At 36.3% G+C, this 22,215-nt stretch overlaps 1 protein-coding gene across 16 annotated transcripts in view; it reads right to left on the reverse strand.

The window, feature by feature from the left end:
- The window catches only part of LOC135200297 (mucin-2-like), a 307,055-nt gene extending 285,522 nt beyond the window's left edge, over positions 1–21,533 (reverse strand). For 9 of the 16 annotated variants that reach the window (XM_064228826.1, XM_064228825.1, XM_064228824.1 and 6 more), the window contains exon 1: positions 21,384–21,533. The gene's annotated coding sequence lies outside the window, so the exon portion shown is untranslated. Of the gene's footprint in view, positions 1–6,755; positions 6,793–21,383 lie in introns of all 16 variants that reach the window. The other 7 variants (XM_064228817.1, XM_064228807.1, XM_064228815.1 and 4 more) reach the window with 3 other exon arrangements.
- Between the last annotated feature and the right edge of the window lie 682 nt (positions 21,534–22,215).

Raw genomic sequence — 22,215 nt, forward strand, 5'->3', positions numbered from 1 at the left:
ATTTTTCTTCATTACCCTTTCATACACTTTCATAATATGTGATGTTAGACTCACAGGCCTATAATTACTTGCCTCTAGTCTTGATCCACTTTTGAAAGTAGGGGTAATATATGCTAATTTGTGTCATCATAAATCTTGCTGTATCTACACTTTGTCTTAATAATATTGCAAGTGGCTTTGCGATAGAATGAACTACTTTTCTTTAACAAAATAGCAGGAATTCCATCAGGCCCTGCAGCAGCTCCATTTTTAATTTTCATTAATAGCCTGCATAATATCAGCTTCATTAATATCTATGTCAGCTAAATATTCACTATTTTCATCCCTTACTTCTATATCATTATCTCATTATCTATTCTAGGGTTGAATTCTCTCTTATATCGTTCTGCCAGTATGTTGCAAATTTCCTTTTTTTTCATTCGTTAATCTCCCTTTCAATTCTCAGAGGGCCTATTTCTATTCTTCTTTTATTCATCTTCTTCGCATATGAGTATAATAGTTTGGGGTTTTGCTTGATATTTAATAGGGTTTTTTTTTTCTTCCAAGTCCCACATTTTTCATTTTCTTTTGATTGTTAATAATCTTTTGTTCTGCATTTTCTATCTTACTTTTTAGTTCTATAACTTGCCATGCATTTTTTCTTTTGCAAGACCTTTTTTTCCACTTTCTGATTTTCTGGAACAAGATCCTTCTGTCTCTTGGTATGCATGAATGATGTTTACTTTTCTTCTTCGGTATATATTTTTCCACTATTGTCTCAATATTTTATATTTATTCTCCGTATTTACCCTTATGTCATCACTTACGAAAATGTTATCCCAATCTTTGTTTAATTCTTCATTAATTTCTGACCATTTTTATATTTTTTACTGTAGAAGTTTGTATTTCCATATCCTTCCCACTTTTTCATTTCTTGCTTATCTCTATTTCACTTGCTTGGAATGAACTGTTAATTCTATGGACATTATGGTCTGAAATATTCGCATATAAACTATTAATTTCTTTAACATAATTCATCTCGTTCACAAATACTAGGTCTAAAGTATTTTCCTTCTTGTTGGCAGGTGATTTATTTGTTGAATGTTGTATTCTAGTAGCATATCTAATAGCTTTTCAAATTGCCTCTTATCTTCTGCACTACTATACTCTCTTAATGTATAAGTAAACACAATCTCTATTCGTTTTCTTTCCATTCTACGAAAGGAAAAGTGAAGTCACCAGATAGGAGAATAGTCCAGTCCTTGTGATTTCTACATATATCATCCAATTTTTCAATTATTAAGTCAAACTCTTTAGTATTAGGAGGTCTATATATTACTATGTTGTCATCAATTTTTCAGATTCAAATTCTACCGCTATTAGTTCACATTCTGAGTTACTATATTTCTCATATATTTTTCCTTGTTTTTGTCTTTCCCATATATTGCGGTTCCCCCTTGATTCCTATTTTTTCTATCTGATCTATAAGTTTGGAACCTTTTATTTGATCATCATTCCAGTCTCTTGGGAATACCAGGTTTCACTTATATTCATTATATCTATTTTCTTTTCTTTTCATTTTGGGTTAGTTCTTCTAAGTACTCTATTTTTCTTTTGAGTTACTCGTAACTAAACCCTGCGCATTCATCACTATGATGGTTTGCGTGTTTTCTCTTCATTTAATACTGGTAGTAATAAGGATTTTCCCATGTCCTTTCTTTCCTGTTCTGGTATGTTGTTCTTTTTTTCATTTCCAGGAAATTCTGACATTAAAAAATCCAACTTTCCATAATATTTGATCTTCCTTCATCACTATTATTCATTTTGTGCTGAATCTGCAATTTTCTCCGTTTCTGCAATATCCTCATTGCATAATAAATACAGTTATTATCTCTTGAGTATAATTTCGGAGCTGATGCTTTGAAATTTTTTTGCTGACACCTCTGCATATCTCATTGGTGGTTTGCTTTTCTCTTTTACCTGATATTGATTTTTTCTGACTCTATTTGTTTCTTTTTACTATTTTTATTACTGTTCTTCTTATTTTGTTTTATTACTTGGTTTGGTTATTTATTTGATTATGATTCATGGCTACAGGTGCATATATTGCATTTTTTGTCGAACTTACATCCTTTTCTTCTTTTAGGTTTTTACATATTTTTGGATGCAGATCTCTGCAATCAATCCCCATATCCATCTAAGTATGCACATTTACCATATATTTCATAGTTTTGACATATCTTAGGATGGGTAGTAACATCTTTCTCCAAATCTGCAATTCCCTCTTTTCAAAAGGTTGTTGAGATTTTGTCTTTCTTGTCTATTTTTTTCCTCTTCCGTCATTGTATAGATCTGGGTAGAGCCTCTTCGGGATTTGCTTTTCTGTTGTTGATATATCGTAATTTATTTTCGCTAGGTATGCTGCTTTATTGCCTCATATGTAGTATCAATGAGTATCTCTGCATCCATACTTTTATCTTGTTCTTTGTTTCCTATATTCTGTCATTTCATTTTTGTTTACTTCTCTTCCGTTTTCTCTTCTTCTTTTTCTTCTTCTTCTCCTCTTCTTCTTCTTCATCCTCAACTATTTGTACATTCAATCTTGATTTAATAACATTGTCTATCCAGATAGACATGTTGAACAAAAAATTCTTGTATCTTTTCTCAAATCTTGTATTACCTCAGCACTGTGGATGGGTCGGAATGTTGCATGCAGCACATTTTCTGATTAGGTTTTGTGGATTGACTATGCTATACCAAACCTTACACAGTTTGCATGCTTTTGGCATTCTTTTTTTTTTTCCTAATGCATCAATTAGGATATTCACAAGATTCACCTTATTCATTTTCTTTGTCGGAATATGCTAGTTTATGTATATTTTCTTTATGAGTCTCTGACCACTTGGATTTTATTTGGAACTTCTTCAATTATTTCAAGATGTTTTCATTAGATTTGTCCAGTTTGAAGGATGATATCCTTCTAATATATCTATGAATGCTTTTGTATCTTTTGGTTAGGATAGGACTGTTGATGATTTCATAGATGAGAAATGCCAGTTCCCTTCCTGCTACCTCATCGTATTGCGAATCTGCTAAACACGCCAAATTACGCCACCTCTTCCCGCAGTTGGAACTTACTGCCATCTTGTTCTGATTTATAGTATTACACTTGATAAACTAACTTAGAAGACGCTTTATCCTACTATTTTCACACTAATCTTATCACCGATAGTTCACGAACACTTCTAGATATTTCTCAAATTCTAGTCGTATGTTAAACTTGTGATCTGTTGATTAATCTGACTTCACGCGGTACGTTCTCACCAAGCAAGATGGCTACTTACGAGAGAGAGAGAGAGAGAGAGAAAGAGAGAAAGAGAGAGAGAGAGAGAGAGAGAGAGAGAGATATAAGTACAGAAAAGATAAAAATTTCAACGTTTTATATGCAGAGGGCATATTTTGCAATAAGTGGAAAGCAAAACCAACGAAGAGATGCAAAGTGAAGCACAGCAAAATGGTAAGTTAAGAAGCGAAGAAAAGTTAACTGATAACAGGAACCACAAGGTCAGTGGATGATAAGTGAATAGTGCAGTGAATGCAAGTGATGTGTGTGTGTGTGTGTGTGTGTGTGTGTGTGTGTGTGTGTGTGTGAGAGTGGGAATTTGCGATGATGTTGAAAAATCTGCGTAGGTTTATAAAAACAGCTTTATACCCATGAAGTTTATCGGGCAAAATACAAAGCGGTTTGAACACCAACCTTAAGAAACTTAAAGTGCCATTAATCTTCCAAAGAGGCGAAATTCATTTACAAAAACTAATGCCTAGTGCAGCCAGATGTAGCAGACACAACAGCTAGACAGACCGAGAGACACAGACTTACACACACACACACAGAGAGAGAGAGAGAGAGAGAGAGAGAGAGAGAGAAACAAACTCAAATGGTAACTGTGATACAAAACATCTACCACAAGTCTCTTCCTGACCCCTCTCTCGCTCATCATAAATAAATATAAGTAATTGCTACTACTACTTTAAAAGCGACTGCCAGCCATTTAAGGTGGTGCTTCCTTCAACGCCCATGATATAGAGACACGGTTCATTTCCCTCTCAGTGTTTTCACTTGTTCTTGTTTTCGAAATATAACTTCACTCCGTTGGTGTGCAGGTTGACAGGATGCTAATGGGAATTTATTAGTGTTTTTTCCCGCAGCCAGAAAGGTAAACACGTGCGGGCAAACAAGCTGTGGGCAAACATGCCCTGGGACCTGCCATACCCACCTCTCTCTCTCTCTCTCTCTCTCTCTCTCTCTCTCTCTCTCTCCCCTTCCGATTTACTGCAAACAAGTGGGATGCAAAATATGAATCTTTGAAATCGAGCAATGAAAATAAAGTTTCATTCAACCGTTCGGAGCCAAATGAAACATAAATAAACAGAACGAATCTTATAAGAAATAAAGATGTTCTAACCTTCCGACAGGAAAAACATATTATTTAAACTATAATATTTTATCCCACAATTATGAACAGCACAGTAAAACACAAACTACACCCAGAGGAGCGCGCACTCAAAAATAATATATATATATATAATACTATATATATATATCTATATATCTATATATATATATATATATATATCTATATATTATTATATATATATATATATATATTGAACACATACACGCACAACAGCTGCAGGTATGGGCTATACGGGCAAATCTTATCACATCCATCACTGTGCTTACTTTATTTTTAATACACAGTGCTTGACTGTTTGGAATACGTGTAAAATGAAACTCTCATATAAATATAAAATAGTAATCAAAAACATATACTTGCATATATAAATAAAATAAATGTTATTGAGTTGCACCTCTATGAAGGAAAAAAGCAACAGGAACCATTTATTTATTTAATAATAAAAGCCTAAGATCCTGTTAGTTACTAATGACCTGATATTTGGTGGAAAAGGCAGAACACAGGGAAATGATGTCGCTCTTGATACCAAAGTTAATTTGCAAAACACTTGGTTCGTTTTGAAGTGAGCACTAGCACTCTGAACACATTGCCATTCACAGCCAAAATCTCAATTAAAAATATAAGGGAAAACTGCTCACCTCATGAACCGGGTGGAGAAAATAAATATACAGTTTTATGTTGGGACACTTTATATTCCAAACAATACAAGTTTCGACAACGTCAAAATAACCGTTTTGTCAATTACTTTCCCAGTTTCGATATGCTCTGGACTTTTCGTCAAGCTTCGCTTTATCCATGATTGCTTTAACCTTCCCCTTTTCTCGTTTGCAGATTAGCCTACGACGCTTCCTTTTTCATGTGGACATTCAGCCCACTCGCTCGCTCTCAGTATAAAGTGAATATTTAACCGAAAATAATAAAAAAAAACACGAATGGTAATGAAAACCGCATTTTCAATGAACAGATGCAGGGCTTCGACCATCGTTCTGGTTGCGGAAACATTTAAAAGATAACGCCAGAAAGGTTCGTTAGAAGAAAAATCAGTGATACTTCACTGACGCGAGATGTGGAATCCAATTTGAAACACGCTCTTTAGACCTTTTGTTAGACCATGGTCCATAACACCCCGGACTATTGCCCCACAAGTATTATATAGACTTGAATTTTATACGGATGATTTACAATATATTTTTCCAACTGGCCAGGCTCGGTACGGAGGTGTCATGAATAAAACCAAGACATTTGGAAATGATCCTTCAACAATAAATTTGAGTGTTTTTTTTTTTTTTTTTTTTTTTTACAATGACTGGAGACAATAACCCAAGGTAACTTTTTTCCCAAATAAACTCAACCTTTCCTCTTCCAAACCTTTCGTATTGTTAAGCACTTTCATTTACTAAGGCCACAGAAGAAGAAGAAGAAGAAGAAGAAGAAGAAGAAGAAGAAGAAGAAGAGAACAAAACTGTTCAAATCCAGTTTTTCGATCTTCTAAAATCAAAGGAACAATCTTTCAAGCAAGGCAATATCTTCCTGACCGGGAAATATTTTCTCTTAATCAAAGAACATCACGGTCTGAGAGAGACCGTGAACATCACCTTGTCATAGGAAATCTGTCGGACCAATCTAGGTAAACTCTTCACCACTGCCAATTAACGCTCATTTTCACAAAGTAAAAACTTTACGGCTAGTAACATTCCATAATTATAAAAAAAGCAAGGCAAAACAACGAACACAGGTCATGTAGTAATATAATTCCTAGTTTTGATTCGGGAATTACTTCTTCTATTAGTATAAACTAATTAATGAAGAAAAATAAGGAAAAATCGAGTTATAGTTCACCGCATCAAAATTATCTTTTCTCACTTATAAACTAAGAATTGGGTAACGGTTGTAGGAAAGTAAAGCAGTATTTGTTTAACACAAAATATATTTGTATAGATAATTTTGATATAACTATAAATCCTTGATTTTTCCCTATTTTGGAAGTAGGTCCTAAATTATTTAACATACTTTCAATCGCCGAATGCGTCTCTTTTTCAGGTAGGCAAAAACTATGGTCGTAGATCCTAAGTTAGGGCATCTGATCAGTTCGACGACATCATTTCCCAATATAAAAAAATTCATTACGATAAACTTCACGAAAAAAAAATAGTTTCAATGACAAACCATTTAACATAAACCGAAAAGAAATAAATAACAAAACACAACAGACGAAATCATTTAATGAAACTTATTACCTGATCAATGGCAGTTTATTATTGGATAAATGCAAAACCTTAAACTAATAAATTTACTTACTACGTTGTTAAACCAGCGTCTCGCGGCGAAATCTCACCTGGAAAGAATAGACAAACAAAAATTAGTGTATACCAATTGAGGTAAAAAAATGTGTAAATATAACAACCACAAAAACACCTTTCCACTAACCAGTAAAAATAAAATATAAATCGTCAAGGCAATTTTTTTTCCAAGACTACAGGCTTAAAAAAACAAAAGGAAAAAACGAAAGAAGCCAAGAATTCCTCATAATAGGCTTTTGTTCTGTCTCCGAATCTTTATTGCTGATGCCATTATTCCTTACTTGGTCGAGGCCAGAACACAATAATAGCATTCTAGTTTTTTTTATTACCTTTTTTGAATATTAGAACCAACCTGCATGAAGTGAAGAGAGAGATGAACCGATGATGAAGCGAGAGAAAAGGAGAGAAGAGAGCGAGAAGAGCAGGGAGAGAGAGGGGGGGGGGGGGAGAGGTTAGCCCTATAAATCTACTGATACTGATGGGAAACGCTGGGCTTGATGGTTGCTTACAAAATGGCCTATGGCTTCATTTCCTGAAAAAAAAAAAAAAAAAAAAAAACCTCGCAGAATGGCTTTCAAAACACGACTTCGTGAATCTTCATTATCATTACTGATTACCGTCAAGATACTCACAAGGGGAAAAAAGGGAAAAAATAACCCAAGGAATATCCTCACGAAGACGGGAAAGAGAAGGCGAATGAAAATGAAAAATAAACGAAATGTTGCAGTGAAATATGTTTGAAGTCTTCTAGCCACCCCTGCCAAGCAACTGGAAGATGGTGGACTATGGTAACTATTTTGCAATCCATCAAGACAATAACATGATAATTTAATAAAAACTATCCCTAAAATTTGAATCATTTCAGTAATAGGCATCATTAACAGTTTCCAATCTTAAGTATATACACAAAGACATTCTGGAAGCTGAATCCTTGAAAATATAAATATAAATATAAATATATATATAATATATATATATATATATGTATGTATGTATATATATACACGTATATATTTATACATAATATACCGTTTTAACCACAAAAAATTCGTAACATTCACGGTTAGATACTAAAAAAAAAAAAAAACAATTTCCTCTCCCCCAAAAAACCATTATTTCGAAGCAGATTTAAGCGAAAAGAAATTTACAACATATATGAAATGTCGAGTATTGTTATATTACCGATATAACTTGGATTGTAAACTATTATCTGATATTTCAAACATTAGCTCCTGTTTGACATCAAATCTGCTGGATTAGTGGCATTCCAACGATATCTTTCTACGTGCCACCTACCAAAATGTATACTCATTTATTTCATTCATATTTAACGGTATTTCTATCAATGGTTATTAATTTACCGTCTGGAATCTCGATACTCTAGCTAACGGGACCTTTACTCGTTCCATATGAATGAGTGACAACTTGATCAAATCCTATACCAACACTGATCATAAATAATAATTACCTTGTTGCCAGTTCGTATTACCACAAAAAAAACTCCTAATAATCTCAATCTGCTACTTTGTTTCGTCAATAATCTAATGATTTCAATATTCCCTTGGTTAGTAAGGAAATATGAGAGAGAGAGAGAGAGAGAGAGAGAGAGAGAGAGAGAGAGAGAGAGAGAGAGAGAGAGAGATCGGGGTTTTCTACAATCATCATTTATTTTTATTTTGTATATCGGTATAGATACACATAATCACTAGCATATACATCACATTTTTATAGAGAAATACCCTTTCTTCTATGAGTATGCATAAAAGTGTACACACACACTCACACACACATATGTATGTATGTATGTATGTATGTATATGTATATATAGCTTAAGGAGTTAAAAATAAAAACGTCTGAGAAAGAAGGCCCGCGTGTCTCACAAAAAGGTTTGGTATGCGGAAGACTTAACGGGTAAAAACTAAAACTTGATTACTTAATTTTTTACTGAGAGAGAGAGAGAGAGAGAGAGAGAGAGAGAGAGAGAGAGAGAGAGAGAGAGAGAGAGAGAGAGAGAGAGGTTGAAAAGTTACGCAATTAAAGTGTATAAAAAAAGATCAATTACATTACCGTGACAGATACCATTTGCTTTAGGCTTCCTCCTCCCATTCTTCCACTCTTTCCTTTTCTTCTCCGAAGGTAAAAATACATAATGTATAAAGTAATTGAGAAAATACACACAGCATACACGACGGAAACACTCGCGCCCACTTATAATTTACTACGTACAGAATTATATGAGACTTTGGACTGTTAAAAAAAATCATAAACAGTATGACATATGGCACTCAGGAAGGCAATGACACACAGTCACTTAAATGATACAAACAACCATTCAATGCTCTCCTTCTCTCTCTTCACGCAAAAATCGCTTCAAACGAAATGACGACAACAATCATCCGCTCTGTTTACACAAGCTCTGCAAAGGCGCCGCAAAAGCACAATCGGCATGCCAACTTCAAATCCTTCCCATAAATCCATCACAATTAGACAGCTGTTGCAGCCAGTGTATCCCAACAAGCGAAAACCGCCCTCTTTTCCGAGAGAGGCGATGACTTCTACATTTTGTGATCGGAAGAAACGAACCGTTCCGTTCCGTTCCACCGCTTATCGGCTATCTCTGGGGGAGATGGGGCCCTCCTCTCCTTTCTCTCTAAGAGGACGAACAGGTGTGACAGGAGAAGTGTGTGTGTGTTCTTTTCTCCTAATTCGTTTATAACCTGTGGTAGGGAGAATTCATGCCTCAAGATTTATTTAAAATATTGTTGAGACAGGAAAGAGAGAGAGAGAGGAGAGTAGAGAAGATGAGGAGGAGACCCGGTAGGAGAGAGAGAGATGAGAGGGCGGATATTCATCCAACTTAACTGGACTAAGACCTAAGTTTCAATACAAATCCTTCCACACAATATACGACATTGCCTTTTTTTAAGGGTAACACTGGTTTGCTAAAGTTCAAAATAGTCACGCGAACCGCCATGAAAATGATCAAGAACCTCAAATATTCTTTTGTATTTTCAAAACTTCCCTTGTTCAGGAGTTAATTACATAAGTTGCATTATTAAATATGATGAACTAATGACCGTGCATCCAGAGGAAATTCCTCAAGCCAATGAGCTTCTTAACTAAGCTGCCAACAAATTTTCATTGAAACACGCTTAGTCTTTTAATTTACGAATACAAAACCAATTATGTCTCTTCTTTAGTTTCCTCGTACTCTTACTAAATTCTCACTACAATGAGAAGCGTTAATAGTGTTTCCCTTCGCGCCTTCCTTCCGTCTATTTTTTTAAATCGGGCTAAAAAATAAAGAATAAGTAACAGTAGCAGGGTGGCCGATGAAAAATCACTGGTTTCTTGTATCCATGAACCAGTTACTGCTGCCAGTGGTGGAGCTTGAGGTGGAAGGTTAAAAACCAAACATTCTTTGGTGTGTGCAACCTGCTTGAAGTTTTTAAGGTCAATGGCCCCTGTGTGCTTGAACCCTCATTATCGTAAACAACATTCCAAATATTTTTTCCTCCTAACCATTTATGTTTTCTACGGAGAGCTCTTCTTCTCCCTTAATAATATGCTTTCCGTACATTATGAAAAACTATGCATAAACATTCAAAAGACTAATATTGATTAGAGTTAATCTTCATCGCGTAACAAAATAACAGTGCGCATACAAACGTCCCAGAGGTCGTGTTACCTTCCTGAGGAAACTTAAATACTCTGCGAGAAAATTGCAAATAGAGCTAGCACAATAATAAGGCAACTGACGCCTACTTACGTTAACATAAATTTAGAAAAATAAACAAGGCAACGACGGTCAAAGAAATCAGCGTTAGTTCTATGCTCATTTGACCTGCACCACATTAGAGACTGGCCACGAATGTAAAAACACCCACTCGTACCCTCCTAAAACAATGTACCCCATACGTCAAGAACGAACGAGAGAAGCCCTTGGAGAGCATTTATATCTATACTTCAAGAATGGTTTAGAAAATAAAAGACAAAGTTTACAGCTCATTTTGTCGTGATAATAGTGCTTTCATGGGTCATGCTAATTATTGGGAACCCCCCAAGGCGCCGCGCCAACACATGTATGTATGTATGTGTATGCAATGAGAGAGAGAGAAGGAGAGACGGGAGAGATTCGGATAGCAGAGAAGAAGGAGGAAGAGCTGGGAGAGAGAGAGAGAGAGAGAGAGAGAATTAGGTCAGTCGATAAACACACACCCTATGAGAATTTTAGAATGACCAGATGGAGAGTTGAAAAAGCATCCCCGGGTACCAGCCTTGGGTACAAGAGGCAATTTGGCTGTTCCCAGCGGAAAACAACACAGTCGCCACAGAAGAGCCTTACAGAAAAACAACAAAACACTGCTTCGACTTGAGGAGGAGTACACACCTTCCAGAACACGTTCGGGACAAACGCCAACGCCTTTTTCGGATCGGTCGAAAATAATGGAGACGTTGAATCATTTGTTTCTTGGGGGCCCGGACTGCCTTGGCAATAAATTTCTTGCCGATTTTCTGAGACAATAATGTGCCAGGAAACACTTCATGAGACTTCATATGATTGCCATACATAATTTTGATTTCACAGAATAATTTTCCGTAATTTCCTGGACACTTCTTTGTTACCAGAATCATTCTTATTATTTTCATGAGTAATTGTTATGCTGATTTGCCTTAGAGTTATTTTTTTGTCCCAGGAATCAATAAACTATTATTTCTACCATGAATAACTTCTATGTGACTTCGCATTAATATAACTTACCACCCACCATCAATTCTCATTATTTCCATGAATAACACTATGCGATTGCTTAGATAATTTTTTTGTTCCCGGATTAATTCTTATTATTTCCATGAATAATTATATGTGATCGCTTAGATCATTTTGCCCCTGGAATCATCTCATACAATACCTTTGCATAAATTCCCGTAAGGCCATAAACATCGGGCAACTCCCGGGAATGCTTTCCAGATTACCTTACAAATTCCAAGATTCGTCGTGATAATTTCACGAATGACAAATACAATATCACAGGACACTTCCCTACGATGTCCTGCAATAATGTCTAGTAGGCTTAGCTAATCCCTTATTACCCGAAGCAACAATTACGTGGAGCATCCCATCAAAAGGCATAAACAGGAGGGGGATCCAACAATGCCATCAAAGTCAGAAGACGAATCGCCGTACCGTAAGGCTCTTTAGAATTGACATATGCCTATTAGGGCTCCATTCACCCCCTTCCTTTACCCACTTGATCATCTGACCATGAGTTTCAAAAGAAAGTGAAGGACCTTCTCAATGACAGGAAGCTTTAAAAACTGGTTTACAAGAAAAAAAAAAAAACTTTTTGAATGGGCAAAACTGATTTTCTCTTCAATAGTTTTGGAGCCATTTTCAAGAAAATAAAGACTTTCCCCCCCGAAAAACGTTATATAAAGAACTTTCTCCTTACGGGATTGTACATTTTGATTGGAAAGAGTATTGACCTTCTAAGCCAAAAGTTATTTAACAGGAACACATTTCTATTTTGAAAAACAAGAATAATTAATCGGTTATTTTGTCTTTCACATTAAACGAAAAGAAAAAATAATTTCTCTTTATAAAACACCAAGTGATAATGCATTCTGGTTCTCAATATTGATTAAACGAACCCTGATCATTTGGCACCAACAGCAAGGAGAGTAGGCTTTAACAACAATGAAAAGCATTTATCAGCTCGTGTTGAGAGAGACGGGAGAGAGTGAGAGAGATGAGGAGAGAGGAGGAGTGAGGGGAGAGAGATGCTTGGGGATGAAGGAAGATTAGCTGAGGAAGGAGAAGGTGAGAGAGAGAGAGAGAGAGTCCAAAGCTTACTCAACCCCTTACTCATATAGAGAAAATGAAATTAATAAAATTAAGGACCCTGCCTTCTCATCATTATAATGAGGTGAACATTAACATTAATTACACGAAATAACAGGCAATATTAATCACAACCAAATTCACTTCGAGGATTTTCCCAACCACATTCAAAACGTTACAGTAAATAGAAATTTACTGTAACGGATCTATGAGAACACTTTTCAGTAAGAAATGCTTTAAGTGCTATGAAAATACCACATAACACAAAAATCAAGGATTCCACAACAAATATTAACAATGGCGACTCGTAGTCTGATGTTAGCCTTCTTAACTTTAAACACTGGGCTTCCCCGCTGACCAGGCAAAAAGGGCAGGATATTCATTAACACATACCGTTCGTTTTTTAAATTTTAAACATCAGTGTGTCTCTGATGCCCTACGCAGTGAAATAAGTATTGACTCGAGTCCGGTGGGCCGCTGCCAGGGTTGGATAGACTTCTAGTAAATTGATCTCGAATACTGAAACCAAGATGCTTAACACATTCTGAATAAACCTCTCAAAAGGAGATAATGTACAGACTGACAGACAGACACACAGACACACACACACCCAACAAACACCTATAGTATATGTATGTGTGTTGTTTGCTAAATTAATCACGAAGATATGGTACGTGATGAATGTATAAACAAAGCAAATTCCACTCCGTTGTTTCACTTTTTCCTTGGTGTTATTTTTCTTATTTAGAGATGTTTGCCTCTCTCTCTCTCTCTCTCTCTCTCTCTCTCTCTCTCTCTCTCTCTCTCTCTCTCTAAAATAGATATAAAGATTTGGAGTGAACATAACCTTCCAAGCAATTGAATTTGTTAAGTATGAAGTAGGTATATACAAAACATACACATATATATGTACCGTATATGCGTATGTTTTGTACTCCATGCTTATCAAATCCTATGATATATATATATATATATATATATATATATATATATATATATATATATGTGTGTGTGTGTGTGTGTGTGTGTGTGTGTGTGTGTGTGTGTGTGTGTGTGTGTGTATATCATAGGATTTGGTAAGTCTGGAGTACAAAACATACACATATATATGTACCGTACATGCGTGTGTATGTTGTGTATATACCTACTTCATACTTAACAAATTCAATTGCTTGGAAGGATACGTTCACTCCAAATCTTTATATCTATTTTAGACTTCTCTTTAAGCAAATAACTATTAAATACCTACGGCTACTTAGAAAAAACACACACAATACCTTCGTTAAAGAAGTTGAATTTTTTACCCATGACTGCCTATTGGAAAACGATACTATAAGGTAACCAAAAGATGCTAACTTTTGTTCTAAAAGAAATCAGCTGAGTTCAAGATTAGTTGCAAATGAAACCAAACAGCTGTGTAACGTTTCACAAAATTCAGCCCAACCTCTCTTAAGACCTTCCCAAAGTTGGAGATTTTCGGTAAATGCTTCAGTGAGGGGTTATATGCCCGAGTGGCATAAACGAAAGTAAGCTATAACCTCTTCGAAGTGCTCTTGTTATTTTCATGCCTTCACAACAAATCGTCCAAATTCAGTTCTACCACCACTACCATTCACTACTATTACTATTACTAATAATAATAATAATAATAATAATAATAATAATAATAATAATAATAATAATAATAATAATAAACCTGTTCATTTACCACAGATTCTCTATTTCAACTTAACATCTTCAAATACGTTATATAAAACTATATGTATGCTAAAGGGCAAATATTCCCCACAATAACTATAACTGTAATGCATGTGATAAGAACCCTGTGACCCAAATAAGGCAACCATCACCTCTCTGCCCATGGCAATGACAATCGATGATTCGAAACTGCTTAGGTAGCCTAAGGGAAGCCCTGCAGGCGTCGATTTTATGTCCAAAGCCGGCATTACTAAGACCTCTTTTTGACCTTATATGAAATACCTCTCTATCCCAACACATAAAAAAAAAAAATAAGACATCGCTGACCTTAATAACTGACGACAATGGTCAACACTAGTCGATTTGTTTTTTTTAATATATGATTTTATTGTCACTCTGATTTATCAAAATTTGCATCGCCACTGCCAATCATGTGAGAAGATATACCTTATTTTTAAGTCATTTGAGTATTTGTAATACTGTTAAACAGACACTGAATATACACCAGTATCACCAGCGATATTAAAATAGACTGACAAACGAATGTTCTCTCCTAACAAAGAATGCACCCATACAAGCGTTAATGATTTACGGATCTTGACAATAACAGGATCTGTGTCAATTAATGATAATAACGGAGGTATAACAACTCGTACTGAAGAAACTATATACTTACATAAGCACCGCATCTATAAGTGGTGACATTTACTAAAGAAGTAAAAAATATAATAACAATTAATTCTAAAAACACGTTTATGAATTTCGATAATCTGTGCCTGGATTGTTTATTTTACTTGACTGAGCAAATCTTTTAATTAATGTTCAAATACATTCATTAACAAACCTCAGTTTACATACCATTCAAAATATATTTATCATAAAGTTTCGTTCAAATCCCACATCACTTGAAAAAAATTGCTACAAGGAATATTAAACATCATCTTAATATATGAGAGAGAGAGAGAGAGAGAGAGAGAGAGAGAGAGAGAGAGAGAGAGAGAGAGAGAGAGAGAGCAAAGGAAAAACTGGCATTTCCAAAACTGCTAGCCAGATCTCGCGTTCGCAACTAATTTCGGCCTTGAAACCACACAGGCAGACAGGCAAACTGAAGCACAGGGAGGGAGTGGGAGGGTGGGTAAGGAAGAGGAAGAAATAACAAGAGAGAGAGAGAGAGAGAGAGAGAGAGAGAGAGAGAGAGAGAGAGAGAGAGAGAGAGAGAGAGAATGTTAAAAGAAGAAAAACTGACAATTCCGAAACTGCCACCCAGTTCTGACACTGCCAGCTAATTTCGGGCTTGAAACCACACAGGCAGAGTGGGAAGGAGAGGATAGGTAAGGAGGAATATTAAAGAGAGAGAGAGAGAGAGAGAGAGAGAGAGAGAGAGAGAGAGAGAGAGAGAGAGAGAGAGAGTGTTGAAAGGAAGTGTGTGTTAAAAGGAAGAATATATAATTAGCAATTCCGAAACTGGAAGCTAATGCTAACATCGCCAACTAATTTCGGGCTTGAAACCAGAGAGAGAGAGAGAGAGAGAGAGAGAGAGAGAGAGAGAGAGAGAGAGAGAGAGAGAGAGAATTATATAACACACTGGCTATTAATATGATACCAGTCTTGTGATGTTAGCGATGTTGCAACCAGTCGTATTCACGGTTAGTTACTGACTCCAATATACTTAACTGACTGATTAGATATAGAAAAATTACTTAGATGCATTTGATATCAGTCAACTCACTTGAGCATAATTGTGTGTGGACCGTACTAACAAAAGCTATCGGCACTGTCGGCCATATCAACGGAAATTCATTGTGGCGATATAGGTCCACGTTAGCAGTAGTTGTTAAGGATAACCTACTGCCAGAGGTACCTATCTCTGCTATCTCTAATTGTCATTCATAAAAGAACTCTCTCTCTCTCTCTCCTGAGTATTCCAATATTTTTCGGGTGTCCGTTTTAAGGTTACTATCCACTGAAGCCAAAAAAAGTAACTTTTTACCCAATTGGTAATTTTATGCAGGAAATGGTGTCAACAAATAAATAGGTGTCTCTACCTGGATGGGAACAACAAAATAGTTATATACCACTAAAACTAAAGTTACAAGTAAACTAAAAACAATAAATTCAAGCAGTGAAAACTATATTCTTCATGCAAAAGAATTTCATCACTAAAAAACAGGAACTCCTCTCTTAAAGCCCGCCACTAACGTTGTTACGCCTGCGCAGTTAAAACTGCAAAGTCGGCCTGTGCAGTTATAACATAATGTTAGTGTGGACAACCTGCACAGTTTTTCTGGCTTGCGCAGGGGCCTGAATAAATAGCTCATCTCAATCGATGAGCATCAGGCCAAATGGCTGCGCATGTGCACTGCAACGTTAATGTGGTGTAAGCAACTTTTTTTTGCTCAGTTCGCTGTCTGTCCGCGGACAGATAACATGTACCAATCAAGAATATTGAGTTGGGTTTTATTGAATTGAAAAGTGTTCATACTTAAATTGATGATATATTGGATTTACTTGTTTTTAATCATTGATGCGGATGTCAAAAATAAATATATCTATAATTCTTCCACGGAAAAAACAATTGTGTATAATGAAGGCTGAAAGTGGCAGCATCATTCCTGAATGTCTTGTAGATTCCATTGAAACCTTCTATATGAATGAGACTTTGCTTTGGCCAGGAAACTCCAAAGGCTATCGTAACAGATTAAGCCTTTCTATGCTTATTCGGGGTTATATTATGCAAGTCAGGTTTTCAGTGAGACTAAATAGTATATATTATGACAAAATAATGTAAAACAAGAATAAGCCTACATGCGTCCCCTCCCGATTATGCTCCATGTATGTAATTCATTTTTAAAATGAGAACAAAATATTAAACTTTATGATGTCAGCGAGCCAATTACACCTAGAGCATCTGTGTTGACGCCGTGGCTGCTACGGAGGACTGAGGAAACGGCCCGTATCGTTGGTGGCGAAGATTTGCCTGCAAAGTTCGACTGTGCAGTTATAAATGAACGTTAGCGGCGAAGAACTCTCCTTTAGGCACAAAGTAGAATTTCAGATGGAATAAGTTGCAGAACCTGAGGAAGAGGAAGGCTACCATAAGGGCTGAGAGAAAGCGGAGAAAGGATGCATGAAGGTCTGCAAGGAACTGATACAAGGAGACGAGGGCCGCAACGAAGGCTGGGAAGGCGCTCACTCCTAGTTTAAACAAAGTCCCTCTGCAGTGATTTGACACTAGGATAATACCCCAGCAGTGAGACATCATTGCCGTCAACCTAAAAATTGAATGTTTGATACTTAACATTAAATGACAAGAAGCAAAAGTTTTTCCCAGTAATGCATTCTACAAACCAAAATTTAAACGTTACGATAAATTACAAGGACTATCTTACAAACAACATGGGAGAATACTTGTCATACATCTTTCCTTTTTTCTCCCATATGCACACTTATGTTAATAATTAGTTTTACGTTATTCCCCACTAACAAAATTAGCATTAGACATTCATTACGTATAAGTGGGCAGGGCAGCTAGCTAACTATGTTGCTTGAAATGGTAAAACACTCGATAATTACAGTACTTTTCAAAGCAAAGAACAAATGACAAAATTTGATTAGGCAAGCCTGGTTACTTATTCTGCATAATGTACCCTCCCAGTCACAAATGGATGACAAAACTCTTAGCAAACATGTAATTAAATAGCACATATAAATATATTATAACAATTGCAGCATTTTTGTACAATGAAATGTGTGGAGTTCATTGACGGTCAGGATGACCTTTAATGGTATTGTTGGTAGGCACTGGAGTAATTCTGCTTAACCTGATCTCAGAAATGTCCCTATAGGATATGAATGTATAGTTACGAGACAAAGACCGGTAAAACATCAAAAACATGCTAAACTGGACTGAAATCAAGTTCAGAGGGTGCACAGGACAAGAGAATGTGGGGAACTCAGGATAGAAGTATCTATTACAAGGTTTTTGAGGATGTTACCTATGCATGGGTAAGGGAGGGGGGGGGGGTGGGAGTGCAGGTAGGAAGCTACATGCTAGGTAGGTTACATAGGTATAGGATGCAAAGCATGCCAGTCACATATGAGATGGCATCTTAATAAGTTACATAGGTGTGGGGATGGACCCAGTACAAAACTACATAGTACATATACTACTATGATGGGAGACAGTGGCCAGATGGGACACTACATCCTAGGTAAGGTTAGGTTATACAGTAGTTAGTTACATTAGGATACATTAGGATACACTAGTTTTAAGTAGTATACGTAATACCCTTTTTTCGTGATTCCTTTTCTGGGAGAGACATAAACGTATATACTATTTACTGCATTCTAAACTAGCAGACCTAATTTCAATCTTAATTTTTGACTAGCTAAGCTATTTCATCACCATTATTAATATGAAACGCCAAAATGAAGCTTTACCATAAAAATTATGATTAGTCTACTATGAACAGCTACATCATAAAAACAGTAACTTAACCTTGGTTATGTTGGTGTGGAGAATGGACATTTCATTACTGAAAAAACATTCAGGAAAGTGTAGCCTTGAGAGCAACTGTAAGACATTATTTCACTCTGGAAACATAAAGAACATATCTTTTTAACCACCACCATTATGAATTTGAGATATGGCACTCATGCACTGCCCATGCAAATTATGATTTGTCTGTGGGAGAGGCTGATATGGTTATAGTCATCAGTGAATTAGGATGCAGGGCTTATATAAGTAATCTCTTCTTAAGACACTTGTGCCATAGTTTGGCTCCTCTGACAAAATTATCATGGGGGGATGTTACAGATGTATCAGCCATTCCCATGAGAAAATTGTATGTGTCAGCACCATATTAATGAATGATGATAATTACAGTTTAAATGTCCAATCTCCAAGCTGAGTACAGTAGGGTGAGGTGAGTGAATACCAACCGAGGAGGAACACCGATGGAATGCTCTGGTACGAAAACTATTTCAAATTTTACGCCGAAACTCACCACCAACACAGCAACCATCTCAGTGAACAACATGAAAGTAACAGGTACATGCAATCCTGTTGTCTGTGTTTATCAGGTAAGAAAATTTATTTTTTTGGATGTCTGCTGTAATTTTTAACACTTCTCATACAGTCTCACACGTCCATGAATATGGTGTGATTGTTTCTAGTTAAGTTTCATTATGATATTTAGCCATATTGATATGTTATCAAGTGAAATGAAGTGTGTCCTTTCGAAGTGGCTGCCATAGCATTGTTTAAAAAAAAAACATGGTGAGGGGGACTACCAACTATAAACATGCAAGGAAACATCTACCACAAACACAGACATGTGAAATTATGAATATTTTGAAATATTTTTTAAGTTTAAAATATTTCAAAATATTGAAAACCTATTTTTGAAATACATAAAAAGTGGAACAGTGTTTTCTTTTGTAAAGTTGAAGGTGATACTTAGTAAATTATGATGCAATATCTGTGACAATATGCTAAAAACTAGAATTTTTATTAGGTGGGTTCAACTTTACCTATTCATATGTCTAGTCATTAAGTTTTTCTGATTTAGCCTACTGCCTTCTTGGAAGCCTAATCATCAGTGTCATTATGCTAAAAACGGGAAATTTGGTTTTTGGAGGGTTCCCCCACCACCTGGTCAGTGTTTCCCAGTGTTTTCGGAGCACTGACCAAGGTCCAAAAAATTTTTAATGTACAAAATATGGCACTTATTCACTGAGTTAAGGATTTATGAGTATACCATAGGTGGGCCATGTTGTGCAGTTTGTTTTGGACACAGTGTGCACTCTCTCAGGAACAAAATGGATTTTTTTTGGCAATGTTTTCTACTTATAGGTCGGTATACCCCCACCTCACCTTATAATATTAATGAATATAGCTAGTGTGTCTTACCAATACCCAAGCTAAATATTTCACTAATGCCCATGTTTCAAGTATATAGCCATAGATCTTAGTACAAACCAGTCATTTGGCCCAATACAATGGTAGGCATATTTAGGTAAGTGTCTCCCTTATCTTAGGTTTAGATGTGGATATGGGGCGATAAGAGACAAAAACAAATGGTTTGCCCTTAGAGTGATGGAAATAGGGTAAATGATTGAGAGGCAGCATAGCAACCACCTTCCCAAAAAAGTACTTGAGTTCGCTGCCATGAGCATCAGTCAAGAGTTGTGGCCCATCCACGCGGCACACCGAGACCTCTATGATCCTCTGGAAGTAGTGTTTTCTCCTAAATTACGAAATAATAGCATAATTCAAGCGCTTTTATGGGAAATGGCCACGTTCCGAGAGAGGTGGCCGCTATGCGCCGCTCAGTCATTTACCTAAACAAACATAGGCCTACAAACCCTATGGTAGGTAGGCTATACTTAATTCCATTAACCTACCCTACGGTCTTGAAGGGATATCATTATGGTTACCTGTGACCTGGCCAAATTCATCTCACTCTTGCCCCTACTCAAGTATTTTCACAAGGTTCCTATAGGCTAAAAGTTTACGCTTCCCTATAGGACCTAAGCTCATTCCTAGGCCTAGTCTATGGGTAGGTCATACCTAATATACCTACTACTAGGCTACTACCTAGTTTTACGCAAAAGATGTCTTATAACTTTATCTAACCTGGTAAACACAACCCTTGACTTAAACTAGATCCATATTACTATTATAATATTGGGTTACGGGTACGTTCGGTCCTCTGTTCACCTTGGTTACATTGTTTTAGATCAGGCTTAGCTACATTGCACTTCAGTCATGGGTAGGCCTAGGAAAGTCGACCTTGGCCTACGTACGGTTATCTTAAGCTTAGGTGAGGTAGCCTTTCCTAAACCTGAATTTTCGCAATCTTCTAAATAACAATGCACTTAAAATGTTATCCTACGGTAACCGAAACATAAGAAGCGACGGCATGTCGCTGCATAAACGACGTAGAAGGATAATGGCAACAACAGTCTTGGATAGCTACGTACCTATCGCCTTCTTAAGACATTTAAACCATTTTTTTACCTGCTGGAGGATGACAACACAAATATACACTCATTTTCAGTGACAATGCCAGCAACACACTCACCTGAGTTAACAATACGAACAAAGATCACAATCAGTTAATAAGAGAAACTTCAACATTAATTTTCTCGAAAGAAAAACACTACAACACTCCTTACCCGAACACTCATATAAACAAACTAATCCCACTTTTGGATATACATGTTGTCATATCTGTCTACGACTGTGACGTCATAGTGAGGTTTAACGTTACTCTTACCCCTATAGAGATGTTTACGGTAATGGTACCTGGGTCTATAGCCTTTCTACACGAAAAGTATACTAAATCTACTAATATCGCAAACGTTGTATGTCAAATTGAGAGAGAAATACTTAGACAACATTCTTTAAGATTTCTGAGACAACCTGTATTTCGAGTTTGTCTCTATGACAAAATTAGTATTAAAGGTAAATGCTGTCTTAATAATGAAAAGAAATACACCAAATTGTCGGTATGCCTTAAAGTGAAAACCACTGCAAAACATCTTTTCGAGTATAACTTTAACTAGAGCGATTTTTATTGGGCACTATACGTTTTGGTATAAAGATTGGTACTCGTGCCACTCAGTGACAAGTAGAGTAGAAACAAAACAGCATCGTTTTCATTTTCAGTACATCAGCGGTATGGTATACTGATTCGCACTTTTAAATTTTAACATAAACAGTTATTTCAGAAATACCCTAGTAAATCTTCACGATAAATATAAACCAAAAGTTATGCTTTACAGCAGCGTCACCGAAAAACAGGGACAGTCTGGTGTATTACATTGCATTAGACAACTTTTGCTCTTCGTGGGGTGTTGGTTTCTTGTAGGTGAAATAACTCAAAAGATGCCTGACAATCGGTCATTCATTAT

Source organism: Macrobrachium nipponense, chromosome 26 (assembly GCF_015104395.2).
Source record: "Macrobrachium nipponense isolate FS-2020 chromosome 26, ASM1510439v2, whole genome shotgun sequence".
NCBI lineage: Eukaryota > Metazoa > Arthropoda > Malacostraca > Decapoda > Palaemonidae > Macrobrachium > Macrobrachium nipponense.